General features: G+C 47.4%; 1 long non-coding RNA gene and 1 pseudogene across 1 annotated transcript; both read right to left on the reverse strand.

Annotated features, from left to right (window-relative positions):
• Positions 1-26,494, reverse strand: LOC123487734 (annotated as a pseudogene).
• LOC121564180 lies at positions 9,995-12,213 on the reverse strand. The gene is made up of 3 exons (XR_006000062.1): positions 12,133-12,213; positions 10,813-10,919; positions 9,995-10,035 (listed from the first exon to the last, which is right to left on the reverse strand). It is a non-coding gene; the product is annotated as an uncharacterized LOC121564180 (long non-coding RNA).
• Positions 26,495-27,827: the final 1,333 nt, after the last annotated feature.

Below are 27,827 nucleotides of genomic sequence, written 5' to 3' on the forward strand. Positions count from 1 at the left end.
CTATTGACACAGAGAGAACGGCTGGGTGAAGTCCACTCTCACACAGCCGTAGTTCTTCCGCAGCATCCGTTAACGCTCCGCGAGCGACGCCCCACAGACTCCCATTCTTCTTGGGCTTCCCCAGCTGCTCACTGTTGTAGTTGCCATAGGAGATGCCCACGGGCACCACCATCACTTCGGGGATGACGCCGTTGCACAGGGCGTCCACCACGATGGAGAGCATGCCGGCGCGTGCCGGGGAGGGCTTGCCGCTACCGGGAGCGCGTGCCCTCCAGGAAGACCTCCAGGAACTGCTGCTGCCTCAGCAACTCCTCCGTGTAATATACATAGAATAGAGATCTGTACAAGACGTCCTTCTTTCCGTCTGGCGTCTCGTCGATGTTTTCGCCAAATGAAGAATCCTCCCAATTTACGTATCAACGTGCTGAATATGGGGATGTTGAGGTTGTTGCCGGCGGCGATGCGGGGAGCCTTGATGTTGTGTCAGAAGAGGATAAAGGTGATGAGCAGGTAGTGGATGTGAGACTTGAGGGCAGGAAGACAAGGGGAGCGTTGTTCTCTGTAGCAGCTTTCTTCACCATCTCTAGCTGGCCTTTGTGGATCTGGATGCTCCAGAAGAAGCCATTGAAGAGCATCATCCTGTCCACCTAATAAAGGCTTTCCGCCTCACCTTGCTGACCGCTTTATGTTCAACCCCGGCCTCGGTGGCCACAGGGTCACACTCAGTGGCCACCTCCACAATGGCTCTCTCCACCCTGCTGTTGTTGAGTATATTGTCCACCACGTTGCTGGCGAACATGTCCTTCTGGACGTCCAGGACAAAACAGCACGTAGCTGAGCCTGCGGGCCTGTCAGGTCGTGTTGTAGGTGTGGTGTAGGAATCAAACGCAGGAAGCAGACTGAATTCCAAAAAGCTGTATTCCTGCCTAAACACAGGCAACAGGACGAAATAAGCCTGACAGCAAAATACGCACGAAGGCGAAAAGACAATGCGCACAAACAGGTGCGTCAGGATGAAATAAGTGCACACACAAGTGCAACGAACGCTCCAGCAAACAGTGGAGAAAATAACGCTCAACCGAGCAATACACAGACTGACGGTAACAATCACACACAACACAAGACAAACACAACGAGAAACTTATAGGACACTAATTACTACAAAACAGAAACAGGTGTAGAAACAAACAGACAAAAGCAAACGAACATGAAACATCAATCGGTGGCAGCTAGAATTCGGAGACGACGAACGCCGAAGCCTGCCCGAACAAGGGAGAGAGGCAGCCTCGGCCGAAACCGTGACAGTACCCCCCTTGACGCGCGGCTCCAGACGCGCGCCGACTCCGGCCTTGGGGACGACCCGGAGGCCGCGGCGCAGGGCGCGTCGGATACCCCCGATGGAATTCCGTCAGGAGCGACGGGTCCAAGATGTCTCTCCTCGGCACCCAGCACCGCTCCTCCGGACCGTACCCTCCCACTCCACTAGATACTGAAGACCCCCTCTCCGACGTCTAGAATCCAAGATGGATCTCACGGTGTACGCCGGTACCCCTCGATGTCCAACGGGCCGGGGGGTCTCCAAGATCTCATGTTCTTGGAGTGGGCCTGTTACCACCGGCCTGAGAAGGGACACATGGAACGAGGGGTTAATACACTTATACTCAACTGGTAACTGTAATCTATAACATACCTCGTTCAACCTTCTCAGGACTTTAAATGGCCCTACAAACCGCCGACCCAGCTTCCGACAGGGCAGGCGGAGGGGCAGGTTTCTGGCAGAGAGCCAGACTCGATCTCCAGGTGCGTACACTGGCCCCTCACTGCGGTGTAGGTCGGCGCTCGTCTTCTGTCGACGTATGGCACGCTGCAGATGGACGTGTGCAGCGTCCCACGTCTCCTCCGAGCGCCGCACCCACTCATCCACAGCGGGGGCCTCGATCTGGCTCTCATGCCATGGTGCCAGAACCGGCTGGTACCCCAAAACACACTGAAAAGGGGTTAGTTGGGTGGAGGAGTGGCGGAGAGAGTTCTGTGCCATCTCGGCCCAGGGCACATATCTCGCCCACTCCTCCGGCCGATCCCGGCAGTACGTTCTGAGAAACCTACCCACATCCTGGTTAACGCTGCTCCACCTGCCCATTACTCTCGGGTGGTAACCCGAGGTGAGGCTCACCGAGACCCCCAACCGCTCCATAAAAGCTCTCCAGACTCTGGAGGTGAATTGGGGACCTCAGTCAGCCACAATGTCCTCGGGCACCCCGTAGTGCCGGAACACATGGGTGAATATAGCTTCGGCGGTCTGCAGGGCAGTAGGAAGACCCGGCATGGGGAGCAAACGACAGGCCTTAGAGAACCGGTCCACAACGACCAGGATGGTAGTATTCCCTTGAGAGAGGGGAAGGTCAGTTATAAAATCCACCGAGAGGTGGGACCATGGTCGTTGTGGAACGGGCAGGGGCAGTAACTTACCCCTAGGCAGATGTCTAGGCGCCTTACACTGGGCGCACACCGAGCAGGAGGAAACATAAACCCTCACATCCCTGGCCAACGTGGGCCACCAATATTTGGCACTAAGACAGTGCACTGTCCGGCCGATACCCGGGTGTCCAGAGGAGGGTGACGTGTGAGCCCAATAGATCAATCGATCCCGACACTCGAGCGGAACATACTTCCGACCCTCCGGGCATTGTGGTGGACTAGGGTCGGTGCGTAATGCCCGCTCGAGCTCAGAATCGAGCTCCCACACCACCGGTGCCACTAGACACGACTCCGGCAGTATGGGAGTGGGCTCCACGAACCTCTCCTCCCCGTCATACAGCCGAGACAGCGCATCTGCCTTCCCGTTTTGTGACCCAGGGATGTAGGTGATCTTAAAAGAGAAACGGGTCAAAAACATACTCCATCTAGCCTGCCGAGGGTTCAGCCTCCTCGCTGCCCGGATGTACTCCAGGTTACGGTGGTCCGTCAAAATGAGGAAAGGGTGTTGAGCCCCCTCAAGCCAGTGCCTCCACACCTTAAGGGCCTGTACCACAGCTAACAGCTCCCTGTCCCCTATGTCATAATTTCGCTCCGCCGGGCTGAGCTTCTTGGAATAGAAGGCACAGGGGCGGAGTTTAGGTGGCGCGCCTGACCGTTGTGAAAGCACGGCGCCAATACCGGCCTCAGACGCGTCCACCTCTACCTGAAATGGTAAAGAGGGATCCGGATGCGCCAGCACCGGAGCCGAGGTAAACAGGTCCTTCAGCCTCCCAAACGCCCTGTCCGCCTCGACTGACCACTGCAGACGCACCGGAACCCCCTTCAAGAGAGACGTGATGGGAGCTGCCACTTGCCCAAAACCCCGGATAAACCTCCGGTAGTAATTCGCAAACCCCAAAAACTGCTGCACCTCTTTCACAGTGGTTGGTGTTTGCCAATTACGCACGGCCGACGCTCGGTCTACCTCCATCTTCACCCCTGACGCGGACAACTGATACCCCAAAAAGGAGATAGACTCCTGGAAAAACAGACACTTCTCTGCCTTCACATACAGGTCGTGCTCCACCAGCCTCCGCAACACTCTGCGCACCAGGGCCACATGCTCGACACGGGTAGGTGAGTACACGAGAATGTCATCTATGTACACAACGACTCCCTGTCCCTGCATGTCCCTGAAGATCTCATCCACAAATGATTGGAAAACCGACGTAGCATTCATCAACCTGTATGGCATGACTAGATACTCGTAATGGCCCGAGGTGGTACTAAAGGCTGTTTTCCATTCATCATCCTTCTTGATGCGCACCAAGTTGTACGCGCTCCTGAGATCTAATTTCGTGAAGAAACGCGCCCCATGCAACGACTCAGTCATGGTCGCAATCAGCGGGAGTGGATAACTATACTTCACCGTAATCTGATTGAGACCACGGTAATCGATGCACGGACGCAAACCACCATCCTTCTTCTTCACGAAAAAGAAACTCGAGGACGCGGGGAAGTGGACGGCCGTATGTATCCTTGTCTCAGCGATTCGTCTATGTAAATCTCCATAGCTTTCTTCTCCTCCTGAGACAGAGGATACACATGACTCCGTGGGAGCGCAGCTCCTGCCTGAAGGTTTATCGCACAATCCCCCTGCCTATGGGGTGGCAACCGCGTCGCCCTCGCCTTACTAAACGCGATAGCCAAATCCCCATACTCAGGTGGAATGTGCAATGCGGGCACCTGGTTTGGACTCTCCACCGAGGTAGCCCCCTACGGAAACGCCCAAACATCTACCCACACACTGAGCAGACCACTCCATCAGAGCCCTCTCCTGCCATGAAATCACTGGGTTATGGGTACTCAACCAGGGCATGCCCAGCACCACCGGATACGCAGGAGAGTCAATCAGGAACAGCTGAATCATCTCCTGATGATCCCCCTGCGCACACATCCTAAGTGGCGCCGTGACCTCCCTGATCAAGCCCGTACCCAACGGACGACTATCTAGGGCGTGAACGGGAAAAGGAACATCAACAGGAATGAGGGGAATCCCTAACGCTAAACAAAACTTTTATCAATAAAATTCCCAGCTGCGCCTGAATCTACCAGCGCCTTATGCTGGGCATGAGGTGCTACCTGTGGAAAACATACAGGCATACAGAAATGGGCAACAGAGAGCTCTGGGTGAGTGGGGCGCCTACTCACCTGGAAGGAATCCCCAGTGCGGGACCTGTCGTCATCTCCCCTAGGAGGCCATCCCCAGCACCTAGCCGCGGTGTGTCCTCCCCGACCACAGTTGGTGCAGTGGATGGACCCCCTAGTCTGCCGACTCCTCCTATCTCTAGCGCCAGCGCCCCGAGCTCCATAGGACACGGCTCGGATGCGCTGGAGGATGGAATGGACGGACCCCCCTCAGGACGTCCCGCGGGTAGCCAATAGGTTATCTAACCTGATTGACATGTCGACCAGCTGGTCGAAAGTGAGACTGGTGTCCCTACAGGCCAGCTCCCGACGGACGTCCTCTCTGAGGCTACATCGGTATAGATCGATGAGGGCCCGCTCATTCCACCCTGCATCTGCCGCTAGAGTACGGAATTCGAGTGCGAATTCCTGGGCACTCCTCCTCCCCTGCCTGAGGAAGACCAGACGCTCCCCGCCGCTTTCCCTCCGGGGATGAGTCGAACACCGCCCTAAAGCGGCGGGAGAACTCGGTGTATGTAATAGTCGTGGCGTCGATCTTCCTCCACTCCCGTTGGCCCACTCCAACGCTTTACCGGCCAGGCAGGAGATCAGGGCGGACACGCTCTCATGCCCTGAAGGTGCCGGATGTACTGTGGCCAGGTACAGCTCTACCTGGAGCAGGAATCCCTGACACCCAGCTGCGGTCCCGTCGTAGGACCTCGGGAGAGATAGTCGGACTCCGCGAGGTTCCGGCGCTGGACTGGGTGGGCTGGCCGATGGTGCTGGCAGGGCGGCTGGCGGTGGAGGCGGACCCCAGCCTCGGAGGGTGGTCATCACCTCCTGCAGGGCGGCCCCCATCTGCAGGAGCTGCTCTTGCTGTTCCCGAACCTGGGTTTCCAGTCTTGAATGTGCTGCTTCGGCTCCTGCTGATTCCATACTGTAGGGTGTGTGATTCTGTCAGGTCGTGTTGTAGGTGTGGTGTAGGAATCAAACGCAGGAAGCAGACTGAATTCAAAAAGCTGTATTCCTGCCTAAACACAGGCAACAGGACGAAATAAGCCTGACAGCAAAATACGCACGAAGGCGAAAAGACAATGCGCACAAACAGGTGCGTCAGGATGAAATAAGTGCACACACAAGTGCAACGAACGCTCCAGCAAACAGTGGAGAAAATAACGCTCAACCGAGCAATACACAGACTGACGGTAACAATCACACACAACACAAGACAAACACAACGAGAAACTTATAGGACACTAATTACTACAAAACAGAAACAGGTGTAGAAACAAACAGACAAAAGCAAACGAACATGAAACATCAATCGGTGGCAGCTAGAATTCGGAGACGACGAACGCCGAAGCCTGCCCGAACAAGGGAGAGAGGCAGCCTCGGCCGAAACCGTGACAGGGCCAGCCAGCCCCGGTGTCTGGTGTGTGTCTCATTTATGTAAATCACATTGCGCAGTCCTAGAGAAGGAAGGCTCGAGTTGAAGAGTCTCTCCTGACTTTGTGGCGTGCAAGAGGGCAGCAGCGGCCTCTTTCTGTTCCCTCCTTCCACGTGCTGGTCCACAGCGCAAGACAGACGGACTGGAGCTGCGGTCTGAGTCGTCGTTAGGCTGCTTCTAGCGGCTGCCTCCCTGATCGGCTCCATTGACCTTTCCTACTGCCTCCTTTACCATCTTCCTGACCTCAAATGGGTCTCCCAAAAATACATAATTGTTGACGCACTCCAACAAGAAACAATGTTCGTTTACAACTTTTGGTCTTTTAGCTCCATGTTCCATTCATTCTTACCAACTTCCCTCCACCGCGCGCCATCAGAATCAAACAGCACTTCCTCCATATTTTCCTCCCAACAACCACACACCTGCTACGGACTAACTCCTACATGTAAAATATTGCATGTAGAATACCAAAGTGAAATGGATTAGCTAGAAAAAAGAAACATAGTTTTATTTTATTTCTTTATGTTGGGGGTCTAAGTTTTTTAAAATATTACATATGCATTAGTGAGAATACTGGTGGCTGGCACATTGGCTTGTCCCCATGGTGATGTGGAGGTGTAGTGACGTTTTTAGTAGATAAATAGACATATACATTTTGAATTCCATGAATCTAACAAAAGCATATTTACTGTATAGAAAACGAAAAAACAAAGGTTGACCAGCACAAATTCATGTAGAACATTTATTTTTTATTAGCAGATCAATTAAGTTCATTACAGTTATCCAAATACATGAATCAATGAAATAAAAATTCCAGAAATGTTCCATACGCACAAAAAGCATATTTCTCTCAAATGCTGTGCACAAGTTTGTTTCCATCCCTGTTAGAGAGCATTTCTCCTTTGCCAAGATAATCCATCCACCTGACAGGTGTGGTATATCAAGAAGCTGATTAAACAGCATGATCATTACACAGATGCACCTTGTGCTGGGGACAATAAAAGGCCACACAACACAATGTCACAGATGTCTCAAGTTTTGAGGGCGCGTGCAATTGTCATGATGACTGCAGGAATATCCACCAGAGCTGTTGCCAGAGAATTCAATGTTTATTTCTCTACCATAAGCCGCCTCCAATATCGTTTTAGAGAATTTGGCAGTACGTCCAACCCGCCTCACAACCGCAGACCACATGTAACCACGCCAGCCCAGGACCTCCACATCCGGCTACTTCACCTGCAGGATTGTCTGAGGGGAAGGGGGGCGGGGTGCTGAGTAGTATTTCTGTCTGGAATAAAGACCTTTTGTGGGGAAAAACTCATTCTGATTGGCTGGGCCAGGCTCCCCAGGGTGGGCTATGACCTCCTAGGCCACCCATGGCTGCGCCCCTGCCCAGTCATGTGAAATCCATAGATTAGGGCCTAATTCATTTATTTCAATTGACTGATTTCCTTATATGAACTGTAACTCAGCAAAATCTTGGAAATTGTTGCATGTGGCGTTTATATTTTTGTTGTTTTCAACGTTACAACTGCTTTTATGAGATGAGAATTAAGTGATGGAGTGACTAATCTTAGCAGGTCTGAGAGAACTGATGTGGCTTTTCTCCTTGATGTAGACGTTGGTGTGTTTTTAAGTTGCTCTGGTGAGAGAAACTCCTCCCACAGTCAGAGCAGAAGTAAGGCTTCTCTCCTGTGTGTGTTCTCTGATGAACTTTTAGCTCAGTTGAAGTTTTGAAGCATTTTACACAGTCAGAGCAGACGTAAGGCTTCTCTCCTGTGTGTGCTCTCTGATGCACTTTTAGCTCAGGTGATGTTTTGAAGCATTTTACACAGTCAGAGCAGACGTAAGGGTTCTCTCCTGTATGTAGTTCATGTGATTTTAAGCTATTAGATCGGGAGAAACTTTTTCCACAGTCAGAGCAGAAGTAAGGCTTCTCTCCTGTGTGTGCTCTCTGATGTACTTTTAGCTCAGTTGATGTTGTGAAGCATTTTACACAGTCAGAGCAGACGAAAGGCTTCATAAGTTTGTGATTTTAAGGAATGAGAATCCTCCCACAGTCAGAGCAGAAGTAAGACTTCTCTCCTGTGTGTGCTCTCTGATGTACTTTTAGCTCAGTTGATGTTTTGAAGCATTTTACACAGTCAGAGCAGACGTAAGGCTTCTCTCCTGTGTGTGTTCTCTGATGCACTTTTAGCTCAGTTGATGTTTTGAAGCATTTTACACAGTCAGAGCAGACGTAAGGCTTCTCTCCTGTATGTATACGTTCATGTGATTTTTAAGTTATTAGATCGGGAGAAACTTCTTCCCACAGTCAGAGCAGAAGTAAGGCTTCTCTCCTGTGTGTGCTCTCTGATGTACTTTTAGCTCAGTTGATGTTGTGAAGCATTTTACACAGTCAGAGCAGGCGTAAGGCTTCTCTCCTGTATGTATACGTTCATGTGTTTTTAAGGTATCCAATCGGGAGAAACTCCTCCCACAGTCAGAGCAGAAGTAAGGCTTCTCTCCTGTGTGTGTTCTCTGATGAAGCTTTAGCTCAGTTGATGTTTTGAAGCATTTTACACAGTCAGAGCAGACGTAAGGCTTCTCTCCTGTGTGTGATCTCTGATGAACTTTTAGCTCAGTTGATGTTTTGAAGCATTTTACACAGTCAGAGCAGACGTAAGGCTTCTCTCCTGTGTGTGATCTCTGATGAACTTTTAGCTCAGTTGATGTTTTACAGCATTTTACACAGTCAGAGCAGGAGTAAGGCTTCTCTCCTGTATGTATACGTTCATGTGTTTTTAAGGTATCCAATCGGGAGAAACTCCTCCCACAGTCAGAGCAGTAGTAAGGCTTCTCTCCTGTATGTGTTCTCTGATGTGATTTTTAAGCTGTTGATGGAAGCATTTTACACAGTCAGAGCAGGAGTAAGGCTTCTCTCCTGTATGTATTCGTTCATGTGATTTTAAGCTGATCGGGAGAAACTCTTCCCACAGTCAGAGAGGAGTAGGCTTCTCTCCTGTATGTATTTGCTGTGTGCTTTTTAAGTTGCTCTTTGAGAGAAACTTCCCCACAGTCAGAGCAGGAGTAAAGGCTTCTCTCCTGTGTGTATTTTTAGGTGTCTTTTTAGCTTTGATAGAAATGGGAAAATCTCCTCACAATGTGGGCAGTGGTGAGACCTCTTAGCTCTGTGATCTTCCTGCTGTTGCTCTCTGGATGTAGAGAATGTCTCAACGTGGTCTCCTGTGTGAACAACATCAGAAGAACCAGTCAGTTGGTGTAATATACATGTCAATCAAATGTATTTTACGAAGCCCATTTTTACATCAGCAGTTGTCACAAAGTGCTTTACAGAAACCCAGCCTAAAACCCCAAAAGAGCAAGCAATGCAGATGTAGAAGCACAGTGGCCACGAAAAACTCCCTAGAAAGGCAGCAACCTCGGAAACAAACCTAAAGAGGAACCAGGCTCTGAGGGGTGGCAAGTCCTCTTCTGGCTGTACCATAAGACATATGAATTCATATAAGTAGGCTGTACAATTACAAAAGGGGAATAAAACTATTCTAAAACTGGGTAGGAGTCAAAAACTAAAAAGGGGACAAGGTCATGAAAATGATGAGCCATATCATCCTCTACTCACTATCACGAGGGTTAGTCACTACACAGACTCAGTTCATAGAATAACAAACTTAGATAGAACCTGCTCTTACTCTGAGAAACAGATTCCCCAACCTTATCCTCCTCTTCTTCATCTTTAATGTTGATGACATTCAGCTCCAGTGTTTGACTGCATTCTTCCAGCTTCACTGATGCCATCTCTGGATCCTGCAGTGCAAACTGGGCTCCACTGTCACAATCAGGAACCAGTGACTGTAGGTTTGGACTCAGTGTGGAAGGAGAGAGGCAGGCTGGGTTTGTCCTCACTGTTGATGTTACCGGCCTCAGACCTAATTATAGTCGTCCTGTAGTAATAATGAGAAACAGACACTAAAGTTATTGTCTTGACAGTTCTGGCACTTTCTGTATTCTCAAAAAATATATTATATTTTTATTGTTAATCTAATTTCCATATATCAGGTAACTAATCATTGACAACAAAACATTCATTTATTCACATAAAGTGTGTGCACTTAAATTCACATAAATGACTCAAAAACCATTTAGTACAAGGTTGCAGTTTGTTCTAGGCAGCACTATGTTCTATTTTCCTGAATAACCTTGTCTTCATTGTATTATTTGTGTTTCTATATATTTTTTGTGTTATTAAACAACTGACGTCGGTTCAATTACTAGAATTCCATGTAGTTTTTTTTGTTGTGTGAGCCCAACACTCCGTCTTTCTAGAGAGAAATCAAATCATTAACGAGAGAAATCAAGTCAGGAACTACAGTATGTGGTACGCTGGGCTAAAGTGAGTTGTAGTTTTCAGTAAGCAAATATTCAACCTAGTTCAGTGCAGAAACGTGGTAATTCACTACAATGACCATAATCCATTGCGCCTGTTTCCCCGCCCCCCGACTCGGAAAGATACAGATCTCTAGAAGGGTACTTTTACGTCTGCTACGTTAGATTAGATACACACAGATGGCATGAGAGAGGAATGTAAACACAATCACGAGAGGGAGAGAGAGTTCGTGAAGGAATGCCTTATCTTTCTTTGAAGAACTAGTAAAATGATTGACAGACAGCTCTTAGGCAGTCTAGCTAAATAGGTTAATTAAAGGCCATAATGTACTGACCATAATCCATTGCGCCTGTTTTTAGGATGATTAAAGACAGTCCAGTATGGGAAGCAGATGATGATAGATGGTCTGGCTGGCTGACAGCTACTGCCTGAGCAGAGGACCTTAAGGAATAAAAAACTATCAAGTTATCAAATAGAAACGAAGTATACTGAACAAAAATATAAAACGCAACATGCAACAATTTCAATGTTTTTACTGAGTTACTGTTCATATAAGGAAATCAGTCAATTGAAATGAATTAATTTATGGATTTCACATGACTGGGAAGGGGTGCATTTTGTATTTGTATTTATTATGGATCCCCATTAGCTGCTGCAAGCAGCTACTCTTCCTGGGGTCCAGCAAAATTAAGGCAGTTTATACAATTTTAAAAACATGGGAGGACCACCCACTCCAATTAGTCTACAGCCCAAAAAGACGCACAGATGACGTAATCTCTATTGCACTATCTGGACAAAAGGCACACCCACGTAAGAATGTTGTTCATTGACTACAGCTCAGCGTTCAACACCATAGTGCCCTCCAAGCTCATCAGTAAGTTAAGGACCCTGGGACTGAACACCTCCCTCTGCAACTGGCTCCTGGACTTCCTGACGTGCCGCCCCCAGGTGGTGAGGGTAGGCAACAACACATCCTCCACGCTGACCTTTAACACAGGGGCCTCTCAGGGGCGCGTGCTCCTATACTTCCTGTTCACCCACGACTTCAACACCATCATTAATGTGGTCCTCTGTAGCTCAATTGGTAGAGCATGGTGCTTTTAACGCCAGTGTAGTGGGTTCGATCCCCGCGACCACCCATACATAAGAATGTATGCACGCATTACTTTAAGTTGCTTTGGATATATTATTATATTATTATTACGTTTGCTGACGGTGGTAGGCAACTGAATGTGTCTGAATATTACTACACATGTAGAAAACTGATAATCATTACATTCAGCTTGAAAACAGTAGTGCAACCGTGAAATTGTCTATCTGATGCACCCGCGCTGAAGTCCGTTGACGCTGACCGAGAGGCGCCGCCATTTTACCGTTAAAAACAATGTATCCAAAAAAAAACAATAACATGTAAAACCAATTCAGAAATCTCAAATAAATTGATTCTTTATGAATTTATCTTGACTAAATAATGTTTCATTCCCTCATAAACCCAGTCTCCAGCGATGTGACTTATCACGTTCTTTACTCGGTTTGACAAAAACATAACACATAAAACCTTCACCAAGCGTGATAATACCTTGACGGATTTGTTAACTAGTATGTTATGACATGTTCTTTCGATATTAGAAAGTTTAAACGCGCTATTACATACCTGTAGTAATACATTTGAAACGGACACAAAAGCGACCGTCTTCACAGCACAGTTCTACTGCTTCTTCTTCTTCAAGGTTTTATGGCCGAGTTGGACTATTGCCGCCACCTACTGTTTGAATGTTAAATGACGAGGCAGAGGCATTGATGCGAGTAACCAGTCTTGTTCAGTATATTCAGTATATTCAGTATATTTCTAGATAGAACTGCCAAAGGGGGTGGAGTTGCAATCTACTGTAGAGATAGCCTGCAGAGCTCTATCATACTATCCAGGTCTGTGCCCAAACAGTTTGAGCTTCTACTTCTAAAAATCCACCTTTCCAGAAATAAGTCTCTCACTGTTGCCGCTTGGTACAGACCCCCCTCAGCCCCCAGCTGTGCCCTAGACACCATATGTGAATTGATTGCCCCCCATTTATCCTCAGAGTTTGTACTGCTTGGTGACCTAAATTGGGATATGCTTAATACCCCAGCCATCCTACAATCCAAGCTAGATGCCCTCAACCTCACGCAAATTATCAACGAACCTACCAGGTACAACCCTAAATCCGTAAACATGGGTACCCTCATAGATATCATCCTGACTAACATACCCTCTAAATACACCTCAGCTGTCTTCAACCAGGATCTCAGCGATCACTGCCTTATTGCCTGCGTCCGTAACGGGTCCGCGGTCAAACGACCACCCCTCATCACTGTCAAACGCTCCCTAAAACACTTTAGCGAGGAGGCCTTCCTAATTGACCTGGCCCAGGTATCCTGGATGGATATAGATCTCATTCCGTCAGTAGAGGATGCCTGGTTGTTCCTTAAAAGTAATTTCCTCTCAATCTTAAATAAACATGCCCCATTCAAAAAATACAGAACTAAGAACCGATATAGCCCCTGGTTCTCCTCAGACTTGACTGCCCTTGACCAGCACAAAAACATCCTGTGGCGTACAGCATTAGCATCAAATAGCCCCCGCGATATGCAACTTTTCAGGGAAGTTAGGAACCAATATACACAAGCAGTCAGAAAAGCAAAGGCTAACTTTTTCAAACTGAAATTTGCATCCTGTAGCACTAACTCCAAAAAGTTTTGGGACACTGTAAAGTCCATGGAGAATAAGAGCATTTCCTCCCAGCTGCCCACTGCACTGAGGCTAGGAAACACTATCACCACCGATAAATCTACAATAATCGAGAATTTCAACAAGCATTTTGCTACGGCTGGCCATGCTTTCCATCTGGCTACCACTAACCCGGCCACCAACTCTGCACCCTCTGCTGCAACTTGCCCATGCCCCCCCCCCCCGCTTCTCCTTCACACAAATTCAGACAGCTGATGTTCTGAAAGAGCTGCAAAATCTGGACCCCTACAAATCATCTGGGCTAGACAATCTGGACCCTTTCTTTCTAAAACTAGCCGCCGAAATTGTCGCAACCCCTATTACTAGTCTGTTCAACCTCTCTTTCATAACGTCTGAGATCCCCAGAGATTGGAAAGCTGCCGCGGTCATCCCCCTCTTCAAAGGGGGTGACACTCTAGATCCAAACTGCTACAGACCTATATCCATCCTGCCCTGCCTTTCGAAAGTATTCGAAAGCCAAGTTAACAAACAGATCATCGACCATTTCGAATACCACCGTACCTTCTCCGCTATGCAATCCGGTTTCCGAGCTGGTCACGGGTGCACTTCAGCCACGCTCAAGGTCCTAAACGATATTATAACCGCGATTGATAATAGACAGTACTGTGCAGCCGTCTTCATCGACCTGGCCAAGGCTTTCGACTCTGTCAACCACCGCATTCTTATTGGCAGACTAAATAGCCTTGGTTTCTCAAACGACTGCCTCGCCTGGTTCACCAACTACTTCTCAGATAGAGTTCAGTGTGTCAAATCGGAGGGCCTGTTGTCTGGACCTATGTCAGTCTCTATGGGGGTGCCACAGGGTTCAATTCTTGGGCCGACACTTTTCTCCGTGTATATCAATGATGTCGCTCTTGCTGCTGGTGACTCTCAGATCCACCTCTACGCAGACGACACCATTTTGTATACATCTGGCCCTTCATTGGACACTGTGTTAACAAACCTCCAAACGAGCTTCAATGCCATACAACAATCCTTCAGTAGCTTCCAACTGCTCTTAAACACTAGTAAAACTAAATGCATGCTTTTCAATCGAACGCTGCTGGCACCCGCCCACCCGACTAGAATCACCACTCTCGACGGGTCTGACCTAGAGTATGTGGACAACTACAAATACCTAGGTGTCTGGTTAGACTGTAAACTCAACTTCCAGACTCACATAAAGAATCTCCAATCCAAAGTTAAATCTAGAATCGGCTTCCTATTTCGCAACAAAGCCTCCTTCAATCATGCTGCCAAACATGCCCTCGTAAAACTGACTATCCTACCGATCCTTGACTTCGGCGATGTCATTTACAAAATAGCCTCCAACACTCTACTCAGCAAATTGGATGTAGTCTATCACAGTGCCATCCGTTTTGTCTCCAAAGCCCCATACACTACCCACCACTGTGACCTGTACGCTCTTGTTGGCTGGTCCTCACTACATGTTCGTCGTCAAACCCACTGGCTCCAGGCCATCTATAAATCACTGCTAGGCAAATCCCCGCCTTATCTTAGCTCATTGGTCACCATAGCAGCACCCACCCGTAGTCTGCGCTCCAGCAGGTATATCTCACTGGTCATTCCCAAAGCCAACACCTCCTTTGGCCGCCATTCCTTCCAGTTCTCTGCTGCCAATGACTGGAACGAATTGCAAAAATCTCTGAAGCTGGAGACTCTTATCTCCCTCAATAACTTTAAGCATCAGTTGTCAGAGCACCTTACCGATCACTGCACCTGTACACAGCCCATCTGAAATTAGCCCACCCAACTACCTCATCCCTATATTGTTATTTATTTTGCTCTTTTGCACCCCAGTATCTCTATTTGCACATAATCTCTTGCACATCTAGCATTCCAGTGTTAATACTATTGTAATTATTCTGCACTATAGCCTATTTATTGCCTTACCTCCATAACTTGCTACATTTGCACACACTGTATATATATTTTCTGTTGTATTTCTGACTTTATGTTTTTTACCCCATATGTAACTCTGTGTTGTTTTTATTGCACTACTTTGCTTTATCTTGGCCAGGTCGCAGTTGTAAATGAGAACCTGTTCTCAACTGGCTTACCTGGTTAAATATATATATTTTTTAAATTACAACACATCCGGGTATCTCAAGTACACCGGTAAAACACTGGAGTTGCAGTAATTAACATTTACCAACAGATGGCAACATTGTGCCATCTTCCACCCATAACATCTTCCCTTTTATAAAATAGGACAGGAACTGTCAATTCACTAACAAAACAAACCTAGTAGTAATTTCCAACATCAGCTGTTTAGTATTATTTTTTATTATTTTGTATTTAAAAAAATTCAGTTAACCACTTAACACATTTTGATACTTTCTTCACTTTTATCACTGTCTGTCAACAATCCCTAATGAGAAACCTACAGATTAAGTATTTTTGGTGGCTGGGACAGACGTCCGCAGCGTGAAAAGACAGGGGGCTTGTCTGCGTGGACTGCGAGCTCCCGCACAGGCGTGTCACCTGACTGTCTAAGGGGAGTATTGATGGGTTAGGGAGTGGCCGACCGGTGATCCCCTGGCCCTTCGCCCAGTGCCTCAGGCCCCATGTGACTACTGGCAGAGCTCTGAGTCCCATCAACAGCTCGTGCTGTTTCCGCTGATACACCTCTGGAGCCACGGAGACACCAAACGGGAGCTTCAACCACCTCTTCCTGCCCCAGGGTGTCCAAAAGGTGGTCATGTAGCTGCTGGGCTCGTCAAGCTTGCACTGCAGGAAGGCATCTCTGGCGTCCACGAGCGTGAAGACTCTGGCCTTTGGGAGCTTGTAAAGAACATCCTCCAACGTGGGCATAATGTAATGTGAACGTCTCAGAGGCCGGTTGAGGTGTTTAGGATCAATGCATATCCGTAGCTTGTCTGGTTTCTTGACGATAACCATATTACTTATCCAGTCTGTAGGCTCGGTGACGGATATGATGTGGCCATCTGCTTCGTATTTGTCAAGCTGAGCCTTCGTAGCTGCTTTCATGGCCACTGGTACATTGCAAGGTGCACACTGGACAGGCTGGATTGCTGCATCCAACTCAAAGTGGACTTCGCCGGGAACTGACTCGACCGGTGCGTTGAAGACATCATGGTACTTGCTTAGGAGAGTCTCCTTGCTCAGGGGCCCAGCCTGGACTTTGTCTATAATGTTAAGATCAGCTGGGATGGTGAAGTTAATAAGCCCAAGGCGCTCGCATGTAGAACCTGACAGTAATGGCTGTTGACTAGCCTCAACTATTTCAAACTCAAGAGTGTGTTTCTGGCCACGTAAAACACACTCTGTCACAAACAGGCCTAAAGAGGTCATGAACTGGCCTGAATACAGTTTCAGCTTGGTGCTACTCTGTGTGAGTTTGTCTCTGGGCGCGAGCCTCCTTTTATCTTTAAGGCTCATAACGTTACATGTGGCCCCTGAATCTAGCTGGCATTGCTGTGGTTTATTATTAAGTAGCAGAGTGACAAGCCATTTTTTTCCTTTTGCCCTTATGCACTCGCTAGCATATACATCCTCTGTGCTGTTGTTCCCTTCGTCTGTGTTTATTTCAATGGAGTGCACTTTACCCTCCTTTCTCTTGCTTTTCATGCAGGCCCTTGCGAAGTGATTAGCTGTACCACAGGATTTGCATATTTTTCCATAGGCTGGGCAGTGTTCTTTTCCTCGTCCATGAGAAATGCCACAATATCGGCATGCATTGGGGTTGTCTACTGCAGAGTTGGCTGTAGTATTAGCATTAGCTGTGGCAAAAGGGAATTTCTTTACTGGCTGCCTGAATGTAGCATTGACATTGTCCATATGTTGCCTTTCTAGCTCCATGGACCTTATCTGTATATCAGTAAGCTCTGCTGCACGGCATGTCTCCACTGCCAAGACCAGTGTCAGGTCACGTTCTCTCAGCAAACGTCTGCGGGTGTCCTCATCAGTTATGCCAAGCACTATCTTGTCTCTGATCAGTTCATATCTTAAAGCACCATAGTCACATGTAGCTGCCTTTTCCCTTAGCCTAGTGACAAAGCTGTCAATGGACTCCCCCGTCCTCCTGTTTGCAACAACAGAAAACATAACGCTCGTAGATGAGTCAGTATCACTATGAGGTGCCTTTGGTGTCCTCATCAGACTCACTCAGTCATCATGAAAATGGAGCAGAATAATGAAAGTCTGAGGTCTTATTATAAGTGGCCAAACATTTGCACACATATCAGTAGAATGATAAGTCTCTAAAAAAGTGTTTCCTTCATTTTATTAATTTTTTTTCATTGGATGTAGGTGATTTTGGCATGTCCCACACACTGCTCTGCTAACTACAGTGTGTGTAATAAGTGGTTAAATGATACTAAATCAAAAAAAAAATTACATGGTTTTACTGTCCACAATAAGTTATTTGATAAAACAAGTAATTTTGATCATGTATATTGTATTTTCATAATCATATTGAACATTTTGCATGTGTCCCTGAAATTGCTGTCCACCCTGTCATTATGGGGTAACTGCCCCTTTAAGAAACCCACTGATGTTTTCAGTGACATCACTACGAGCATTTTGTCTTTCTTCAATGAAGGCTGAAGCAGTGTCTAGTTGCAGAGTAAGTATTTACACTTATGTTTCATAATTTTCATCATATTATGTGTGTAGTTGGATGTTGTCAAGCTTAACATGTCCACTCTGTCATAGTGAAATATCAATTGATAGAAAAACCTATCAGAACTTTGAAATATATTTGTAAAACAGTACACAGTCAGCTTGCTAACTGTAGTATGTTGCTAAGTGAAGGTCCACCATGTGCTCATTAAATGCTAACATTAGCCAAAAATGTCCACCCTGTCATTGTCCACTCTGTCAGCAAGCCTTCCATGACAGGGTGGACATGGTTCATGACAGGAAGGACATGTGCATAGTTTAGGCCACATACGGATAATGTTACACATATTACAACAGCTATTACACACATTTTATAACAGTACATGCAGGGGCGGTGTGTTCATTAGGGCGATATGGGCGACGCACTGCCAAACGGGAAAAGGAAGGGATTTTTTTTCTAATCAATTATATCACGGCAACAGTAGTTATCAGTGTTCTAATGTAGACGTCTGATCTTCCACTAAATGTCCAATCAGGCTAAAGTCGTGCTTCAAATGGCCCCGCCCCTTTTGGGGCGATTTCAGTCAGGTTGAAAATCGCCCCAGAAGTCTCTCATAGACTCTCATGTAAAATCTTTTTTTTTCAAATATCAGAGCTTTCAATACAATCTCTATGGGTTCCGGGAGGGCTTGCACTTACGCGCTTTCGTCATACGTAACATAACCATGAACGTAACTAAGAAAAGAGCGGGTAGCAGCGTCAATCAATTCACGTACTACTGTCAAGATGGCTAGCGTTCAGTGCAACTCGATTGTCTCTTTGAAAGAAGTTCCTTTTTGTCGGCGAACAAATCAAGATAAATTGGCAATGAAACAATTAGGACCTCCCAGACCAAATTTAATAATTCAACAGGTTTCTACTAAAGGGGGAAAGTCCTACACCCGAGGATTTTCCAAAAATTGGTACGAACGAAAAACCTGGCTAGCAGGCTGCGATGTAGCTAATGCAGTCTTCTGCTACCCCTGCTTACTCTTTCACCCTGAAGGCGGCACGGCAGACAGCACCGCTTGGACAGCGACTGGTGTAACGGACATGCACCATCTTTCAGAAAAGATTAAGAAACATGAGGTGTCAAAGACCCACATGGATAGCTGTTTGAGATTGTCTGCTTTGGGGAGATTGAAAATTGCCACTCAACTGTATGAGGGATACAGGCTAGCTGTCCGCCGCCACAACGATGAGGTTAGCAAGAACCGCCACATCCTCAGCCGGCTAATCCAGTGTGTGAAGTTTTGCGGAGTGTTTGAGTTAGCTTTGCGAGGCAAAGATGAAACTGAGGGCTCCACCAACCCTGGTATTTTTCTTGGACTTGTCAACTTTGTGGCACAATTAGATGAGGTGTTTTATGGAAATGCATATTGTTCATGCAGTGTTGAGGAATGTGAAAGAACACCCTTGATTATTTTTACTGTGATAACTTATTTTTCTTTTGTAAGCCAACACTTTTGAGATCAGTCAATAAATGCTTCTGGTATTGACTTATATGCTGCCCCTGTCTTCATGTTGTTGCTGGACATATCTTTTTTAAAATGTGTGTAGGTCACCTAAATCATCAGAAAAATTGCCCCCCCTGAGAATTTTTTCAGGAGCCGCCACTGAGTACATGCTATACATAGTAAGAATGGACAATATGGACAATTTTTTTGGCGATATCGGTATCAGCAAACCTAGTTTGATAATGCAAGCCTAGTTTACCGGGACTGCCAATTAAAGTGTGTAAGGGAACATTTTGAATCGTCTTTTTCAAGGAATGAGATCAAAAGGAGCTGAGATAGCAAGGAGATATCGGGAACGTCGTGATGCTGACCCAGACAGAAGAAGAAAGTACCCCCCCCTCCTCTCTCTCTGTGGATGACTTCGTCAACCACTTTGAAAAGAAGGTTGACGACATCCGATCCTCGTTTGTTAAGTCTAATGACACTGCTGGTCCTGCTCACACTGCCCTACCCTATGCTTTGACTTCTTTCTCCCCTCTCTCTCCAGATAAAATCCTGCGACTTGTGACTGCAGGCCGCCCAACAACCTGCCCGCTTGACCCCATCCCCTCCTCCCTTCTCCAGACCATCTCCGGTGACCTTCTCCCCTACCTCACCTCGCTGATCAACTCATCCTTGACCGCTGGCCATGTCCCTTCCGTCTTCAAGAGAGCGAGAGTTGCTCCCCTTCTCAAAAAACCAACACTCGACCCCACTGATGTCAACAACTACAGACCAGTATCCCTTCTTTCTTTTCTTTCCAAAACTATTGAGCGTGCCGTCTTTAGCCAACTCTCTTGCTATCTCTCTCAGAATGACCTTCTTGATCCAAACCAATCAGGTTTCAGGACTGGTCATTCAACTGAGACTGCTCTTCTCTGTGTCACGGAGACTCTCCGCACTGCTAAAGCTAACTCTCTCTCCTCTGCTCTTGTCCTTCTAGACCTGTCTGCTGCCTTTGATACTGTGAACCATCAGATCCTCCTCTCCACCCTCTCCGAGCTGGGCATCTCCGGCGCGGCTCACTCCTGGATTGCGTCCTACCTGACCGGTCGCTCCTACCAAGTGGCGTGGCGGGAAGCTGTCTCCGCACCACGTGCTCTCACCACTGGTGTCCCCCAGGGCTCGGTTCTAGGCCCTCTCCTTTTCTCCCTATACACCAAGTCACTTGGCTCTGTCATATCCTCACATGGCCTTTCCTATCATTGCTACGCTGACGATACACAACTAATCTTCTCCTTTCCCCCTTCTGATAACCAGGTGGCGAATCGCATCTCTGCATGTCTGGCAGACATATCAGTATGGATGACGGATCACCACCTCAAGCTGAACCCTGGCAAGACGGAGCTGCTCTTCCTCCCGGGGAAGGACTGCCCGTTCCATGATCTCGCCATCACGGTTGACAACTCCGCTGTGTCCTCCTCCCAGAGTGCGAAGAGCCTAGGCGTGACCCTGGACAACACCCTGTCGTTCTCCGCCAACATCAAGGCGGTGACCCGCTCCTGCAGGTTCATGCTCTACAACATTCGGAGAGTGCGACCCTGCCTTACACAGGAAGCGGCGCAGGTCCTGGTCCAGGCACTTGTCATCTCCCGTCTGGACTACTGCAACTCGCTGTTGGCTGGCCTCCCTGCCTGTGCCATTAAACCCCTTCAACTCATCCAGAATGCCGCAGCCCGTCTGGTGTTCAACCTTCCCAAGTTCTCTCACGTCACCCCCCTCCTCCGCACACTCCACTGGCTTCCAGTTGAAGCTCGCATCCGCTACAAGACCATGGTGCTTGCCTATGGAGCAGTGAGGGGAACGGCACCTCTGTACCTTCAGGCTCTGATCAGTCCCTACACCCAAACGAGGGCATTGCGTTCATCCACCTCTGGCCTGCTGGCTCCCTTCCTCTGCGGAAGCATAGCTCCCGCTCAGCCCAGTCAAAACTGTTCGCTGCTCTGGCACCCCAATGGTGGAACAAGCTCCCTCACGACGCCAGGACAGCGGAGTCACTCACCACCTTCCGGAGACATTTGAAACCCCACCTCTTTAAGGAATACCTGGGATAGGATAAAGTATTCCTTCTAACCCCCCCCCCCAAATTGTAAAGTGGTTATCCCACTGGCTATAGGGTGAACGCACCAATTTGTGAGTCGCTCTGGCTAAGAGCGTCTGCTAAATGACGTTAATGTGCCCTTGAGCAAGGCACTTAACCCTAATTGCTCCTGTAAGTCGCTCTGGATAAGAGCGTCTGCTAAATGACTAAAATGTAAAATGTAAAAATGTACCTTGAGAAAGAAAGGGTCAAATGGAAAAAAGACAGAGAGACTGGAAAGAAGAAGGGTGTCAATGAGCTCAGTGAGAGAGAAGAGGGCAAAAAGAAAGAAATGGAGAGAGGCAAAAAGTCAAGCCAGAGCCAGAAACAGGGCCAGTGCTTTGCTACAGTCAGAGACACCACCCAACTCATCTGTCGAGCTGTTCTTCATCCCAGAGAGGGATATTGAATCAAAGCCTGAGGTACCTGCAATAGCTGCCATAAAAGCCACTATGAGAATCCACCAAGCTATCAGTCTGACACCCGGCCAAATGAAATACAGAGACATTTCATGTCTGTGTAAAAGGGAGGAAGGTGTTTTGGACTGCCCCTGCTTTAACCTTCAAGAGGTCACTCTAGCTAATGTTCCTGTTTCATCTGACAAGTCCCCAGCATGTGGAAAGACACCAGATAATCCTAGGAGACCAGAAATGATTGAGGTAAAGCACATTGGAGAGTGGTGCGTCGTTAATTATGACAATGAAGCATACCCAGGTATCATCATGGATGCAGAAGGGCACAGTGTGAAAGTTAAGTGTATGCAACGCCATGGCATAAACAAGTTCAAATGGCCAAGTCTTCGGGACGACATCTGTTGGTACCATGACTGGCAGGTACTTTGCCGAATACCAGAACCACAGGCTCTGAACAAGCGCTCTGTACAGATTGAAGTGTCTGCATGGAAGTATGTGGAACAGCAACTGCAGAACTGAGCCATGTCTCTGCAGAAAGGGAGAGACTATTTGGAGATGCGTCCAAGTGATCTTTCTGTAATATTCTGTTTTTTCAAATCAACTGTTCTCCACTTAAAAAACATTTTTCTTCTTGTTCTACAGTTGAATGTTTGACTTTCACTGTGCAGAATGATGTACAGAGTTTAACGCTAGAAGGCCACATTAATGTCTCATTTTGGGCATCTTTATTCAGTGGCTGCATGCAGGTAGAGTGGATCAAAAACAGTCAGTTCAACTTGTAATTTCCCCCTACATGGGAATTTTTTTTTACATCATTTTCTTGCATTGTTCCTTGCATTTATGAGGCCATTCAATGACATTTCACAACGTGTCCACTCTGTCATGCCCAGGGTCCACCCTGTCATGTCACTGTCCACCCTGTTATTTTCATGTTCTATGAAAATAAACAAATTATTTTCACAAGTTAGCAAAATCTTTTGTGTGATTCCTTTATAAACAAATGAGGGCCAAATAGTATTGTTTGAAAGTTTGACCAGATATCTTTTTTGTTAGATTTTATTTAGAAAAGAAAGTGCAACTCTCGCAGATTTTATAGAGAAACAAATAGTTTGCCATAATTTCATTATTATCCAAATACTTTTCCCATAAACTAAAATATATTGTTGAGAAAGTGACTAAATAGTTTTCTGAAAATGTACGTTTTATAATCACTATGTAATTACAATGTATTTATTCTGCTTTGAAATTGTCCATGACAGGGTGGACATATTTTGCTGTTTGCATGTAAATTGTCTGCTTGCAGTTAATTTATAAAAAGTGTGGGAGCTTGACCAATATGCATTTCTAACAGCATAACATATACTTAATACAATGAATATGAAGTTCAATGGAAAATCTCAGCTTTTTGGGGGGGAAATGGGGAAGTCTCAAAAGGCACCTTATGGTGATATTGACCCAGATAACGTTCTTTGCTGGCTTAAAGTAAAGTTGGAGAGCATCAAGAATAGCTGTAGCGTTCCCTTGCTGAGCTGCTGTTAGGTTCAGGTTGTGTTTGTATACGTGTCGGCATTCAGCTCCCATTATAGTCCTCAAAAAGTGGCAGCCACTACCTCATCGTCCTTTTCCCGAAGTCCCGTTGCTAGTGCATAGTCCTCCCATTCACCTCTAAACGTATCCCAGTTTGTGCTCCAATCTCCGCTGAGCTTCATAACGGCGGGAGGGGAAATGTTCGCTGCCATGTCTAAACGGTGCTAACAACACTGAAGCTAACTAGCAAACTCAATCTAGCTAAGGACAATTCCGGCGAAGCTTTACTCAACTAAGCTTCTTTTTTTTTTTTTTGTAACCAGAACAGGTGACTCTAATTTGCGGAAAGCATGGTTAGTTATCCGACTCTGACACCATGTTTGAATGTTAAATGACGAGACAGAGGCATTGATGCGAGTAACCAGTCTTGTTCAGTATATTGCAATACATCCGGGTATCTCAAGTACACAGGTAAAACACTGGAGTTGCAGTAATTAACATTTACCAACAGATGGCAACATTGTGCCATCTTCCACCCATAACACCTACAGCGGCCTCTTTCTGTTCCCTCCTTCCACGTGCTGGTCACACAGCGCAAGACAGACGGACTGGAGCTGCGGTCTGAGTCGTCGTTAGGCTGCTTCCAGCGGCTGCCTCCCTGGTCGGCTCCATTGACCTGGAGCAGGCTGTCTGGCCCAATTCATGATACTCCTCCCCTCTATATAGACTTGACACATGTCGAAATCGTTTACATTTCTCACACTCTAAGTGTTTGGGCACCAAGGCTCTTACAGGATATCTCACATGACCCAAATATACCTATGAAGGGAGATACTCTTCTTCAAAGAAAAAAAATATGGTGTGGGCTTCCTCACTCCATCCACCAAACGGGTCAGTCGGCGTGCACCAACCACTGGGCTTCCTCACTCCATCCACCATACGGGTCAGTCGGCGTGCACCAACCACTAGGCTTCCTCACTCCATCCACCATAGGGGGTCAGTCGGCGTGCACCAACCACTGGGCTTCCTCACTCCATCCACCATAGGGGTCAGTCGGCGTGCACCAACCACTGGGCTTCCTCACTCCATCCACCATAGGGGTCAGTCGGCGTGCACCAACCACTGGGCTTCCTCACTCCATCCACCAAACGGGTCAGTCGGCGTGCACCAACCACTGGGCTTTCCTCACTCCATCCACCATAGGGGTCAGTCGGCGTGCACCAACCACTGGGCTTCCTCACTCCATCTGCCATAGGGGTCAGTCGGCGTGCACCAACCACTGGGCTTTCCTCACTCCATCCACCATACGGGGTCAGTCGGGCGTGCACCAACCACTGGGCTTTCCTCACTCCATCCACCATAGGGGTCAGTCGGCGTGCACCAACCACTGGGCTTCCTCACTCCATCCACCATAGGGGTCAGTCGGCGTGCACCAACCACTGGGCTTCCTCACTCCATCCACCATAGGGGTCAGTCGGCGTGCACCAACCACTGGGCTTCCTCACTCCATCCACCATAGGGGTCAGTCGGCGTGCACCAACCACTGGGCTTCCTCACTCCATCCACCATAGGGGTCAGTCGGCGTGCACCAACCACTGGGCTTCCTCACTCCATCCACCATAGGGGTCAGTCGGCGTGCACCAACCACTGGGCTTCCTCACTCCATCCACCATAGGGGGTCAGTCGGCGTGCACCAACCACTGGGCTTCCTCACTCCATCCACCATAGGGGGTCAGTCGGCGTGCACCAACCACTGGGCTTCCTCACTCCATCCACCAAACGGGTCAGTCGGCGTGCACCAACCACTGGGCTTTCCTCACTCCATCCACCATAGGGGTCAGTCGGCGTGCACCAACCACTGGGCTTCCTCACTCCATCCACCATAGGGGGTCAGTCGGCGTGCACCAACCACTGGGCTTCCTCACTCCATCCACCATAGGGGTCAGTCGGCGTGCACCAACCACTGGGCTTCCTCACTCCATCCACCATAGGGGTCAGTCGGCGTGCACCAACCACTGGGCTTCCTCACTCCATCCACCATAGGGGTCAGTCGGCGTGCACCAACCACTGGGCTTCCTCACTCCATCCACCATAGGGGGTCAGTCGGCGTGCACCAACCACTGGGCTTCCTCACTCCATCCACCATAGGGGTCAGTCGGCGTGCACCAACCAATGCCTCTACTTCTTCAGTTACATCCTCTGCACTCACTTCTAGCGCCACTCCAGAGATAACCCCCATGATATGCGCCTGCTTCGCAGATCCACACACACCAATATTTTTTTCAGGTGCAAAGCACATTCCTTCTGCTCCTCTGACATACAAAACCCCCCCAAAACAAACCCATTTCTTATTTTCACTGACGCAACCTCATCTAATTATCTATTTCATGGAGACTTCAACCGGGTCGCCCAGATATCCCTTCAACCTGGCATTTCTGCTTTCCACAACCCGAGTCGTGTTGACAACCTTACCTATGAAAGCTATGGAGTCAAATGTATTCACTATCAACGTGTCCAGTTATAGTGCTTTCTTTACGCCTGCCCGGAACTTCCTGTTCCCCCACTACCACAGTGCAACACCGACATCTATTGGACTGAAAAAACAATATACAAAAATAGATCTATCAAAAAACCCATCCCACTCCTTCAGTCCCAGTCCAATCCAAATCACATCCCTACACAGTCTCATGGGTCTCAGAGGGGGAACATCTTCAGTCAGGATTCCCTGCAATGCTTCCACTGTTAATTCCTGAAGAGTCAAAAACCTGTCCAGTTTCTTAAGACTTCTTGTTCATTTGGGCAGTACAATTATCACCTGCGCAATTAACGCCACAAAATTCACCTTCTTTACAATCAGTGTATCAGTATCCCTCAACTGGTGAACGACATTCTGAATCTCAACAGGCTGCGGGTCATCCGCTACCATAGCTTCCTCAGCTCCACTCGCTCCTTCAACTACTTCCCACGCCTCCCTGTAGGAGAAACTGCTGTACAGCCCAGATCCTTGTTACTTCAAACTCCTTCACCCTAGCAGGGCGCTCCTGGAATTCGTCAACGTGACTTTCACCAAAATTGCTACACTGCACAGTCATCGATTCCATCGGCACCCACTTGATGCATGGCCATACTTTTATCAATTTCGACACTGCAACGGCTTATTCACAACAGCTCTCACTGCGTATCGTATGTATCCAAGCTTCACATGAGTAGGCAGATACTGTTCTTCAAACATCAGTAAAACGGACTGACTTTCCTCCTTCTTTCCATCTACTATACGGTTTAGTGCTCCAAACACTCCAGGAATCTTCCGGTTAAGATGATGAACCTCAATGTCCGATGAAACTCCAGATATAACACCTTTTAATCGGTAATCTGCTCTGAAAATCAAATCACTCCACTTCAGATGTCGACATTTTACGAAGCCACAAAAAAACTCTCCTTCTGCTCTTCTGAGACGCATGAAATCAAAACAAAACCACTACTGGTCACTCTGACTGAATACCTTTCCTACTGCCAACTTTACCATCTTCCTGACCTCAAATGGGTCTCCCAAAAAATACATAATTGTTGACACACTCCGACAAGAAACGATGTTCGTTTACAACTTTTGGCCTTTTAGCTCCATGTTCCATTCATTCTTACCAACTTCACTCCACCGCGCGCCATCAGAATCAAAACAGCACTTCCTCCATATTTTCCTCCCAACAACCCCACACCTGCTACGGACTAACTCCTACATGTAAAATATTGCATGTAGAATACCAAAGTGAAATGGATTAGCTAGAGAAAAGAAAGTGAAGAGGTGTAGTGACGTTTTTAGTAGATAAATAGACATATACATTTTGAATTCCATGAATCAAACAAAAGCATATTTACTGTATAGAAAACGAAAAAACTAAGGTTGACCAGCACAAATTCATGTAGAACATTTGTTTTTTATTAGCAGATCAATTAAGTTCATTACAGTTCTCCAAATACATGAATCAATGACGAAAATAAACGCAACATGGAAAGGGTTGGTCCCATGTTTCATGAGCTGAAATAAAAAATCCCTGAAATAAAAAAATCCAGAAATGTTCCATATGCACACAAAAAGCTTATTTCTCTCAAATGTTGTGCACAAGTTTGTTTCCATCCCTGTTAGTGAGCATTTCTCCTTTGCCAAGATAATCCATCCACCTGACAGGTGTGGTATATCAAGAAGCTGATTAAACAGCATGATCATTACACAGGTGCACCTTGTGCTGGGGACAATAAAAGGCCACACAACACAATGTCACAGATGTCTCAAGTTTTGAGGGATTGCGCAATTGTCATGATGACTGCAGGAATGTCCACCAGAGCTGTTGCCAGAGAATTCAATATTTATTTCTCTACCATAAGCCACCTCCAACGTCGTTTTAGAGAATTTGGCAGTACGTCCAA

The sequence above is a fragment of the Coregonus clupeaformis genome, unplaced genomic scaffold (genome assembly GCF_020615455.1).
Source record: "Coregonus clupeaformis isolate EN_2021a unplaced genomic scaffold, ASM2061545v1 scaf1820, whole genome shotgun sequence".
Taxonomy (NCBI): domain Eukaryota; kingdom Metazoa; phylum Chordata; class Actinopteri; order Salmoniformes; family Salmonidae; genus Coregonus; species Coregonus clupeaformis.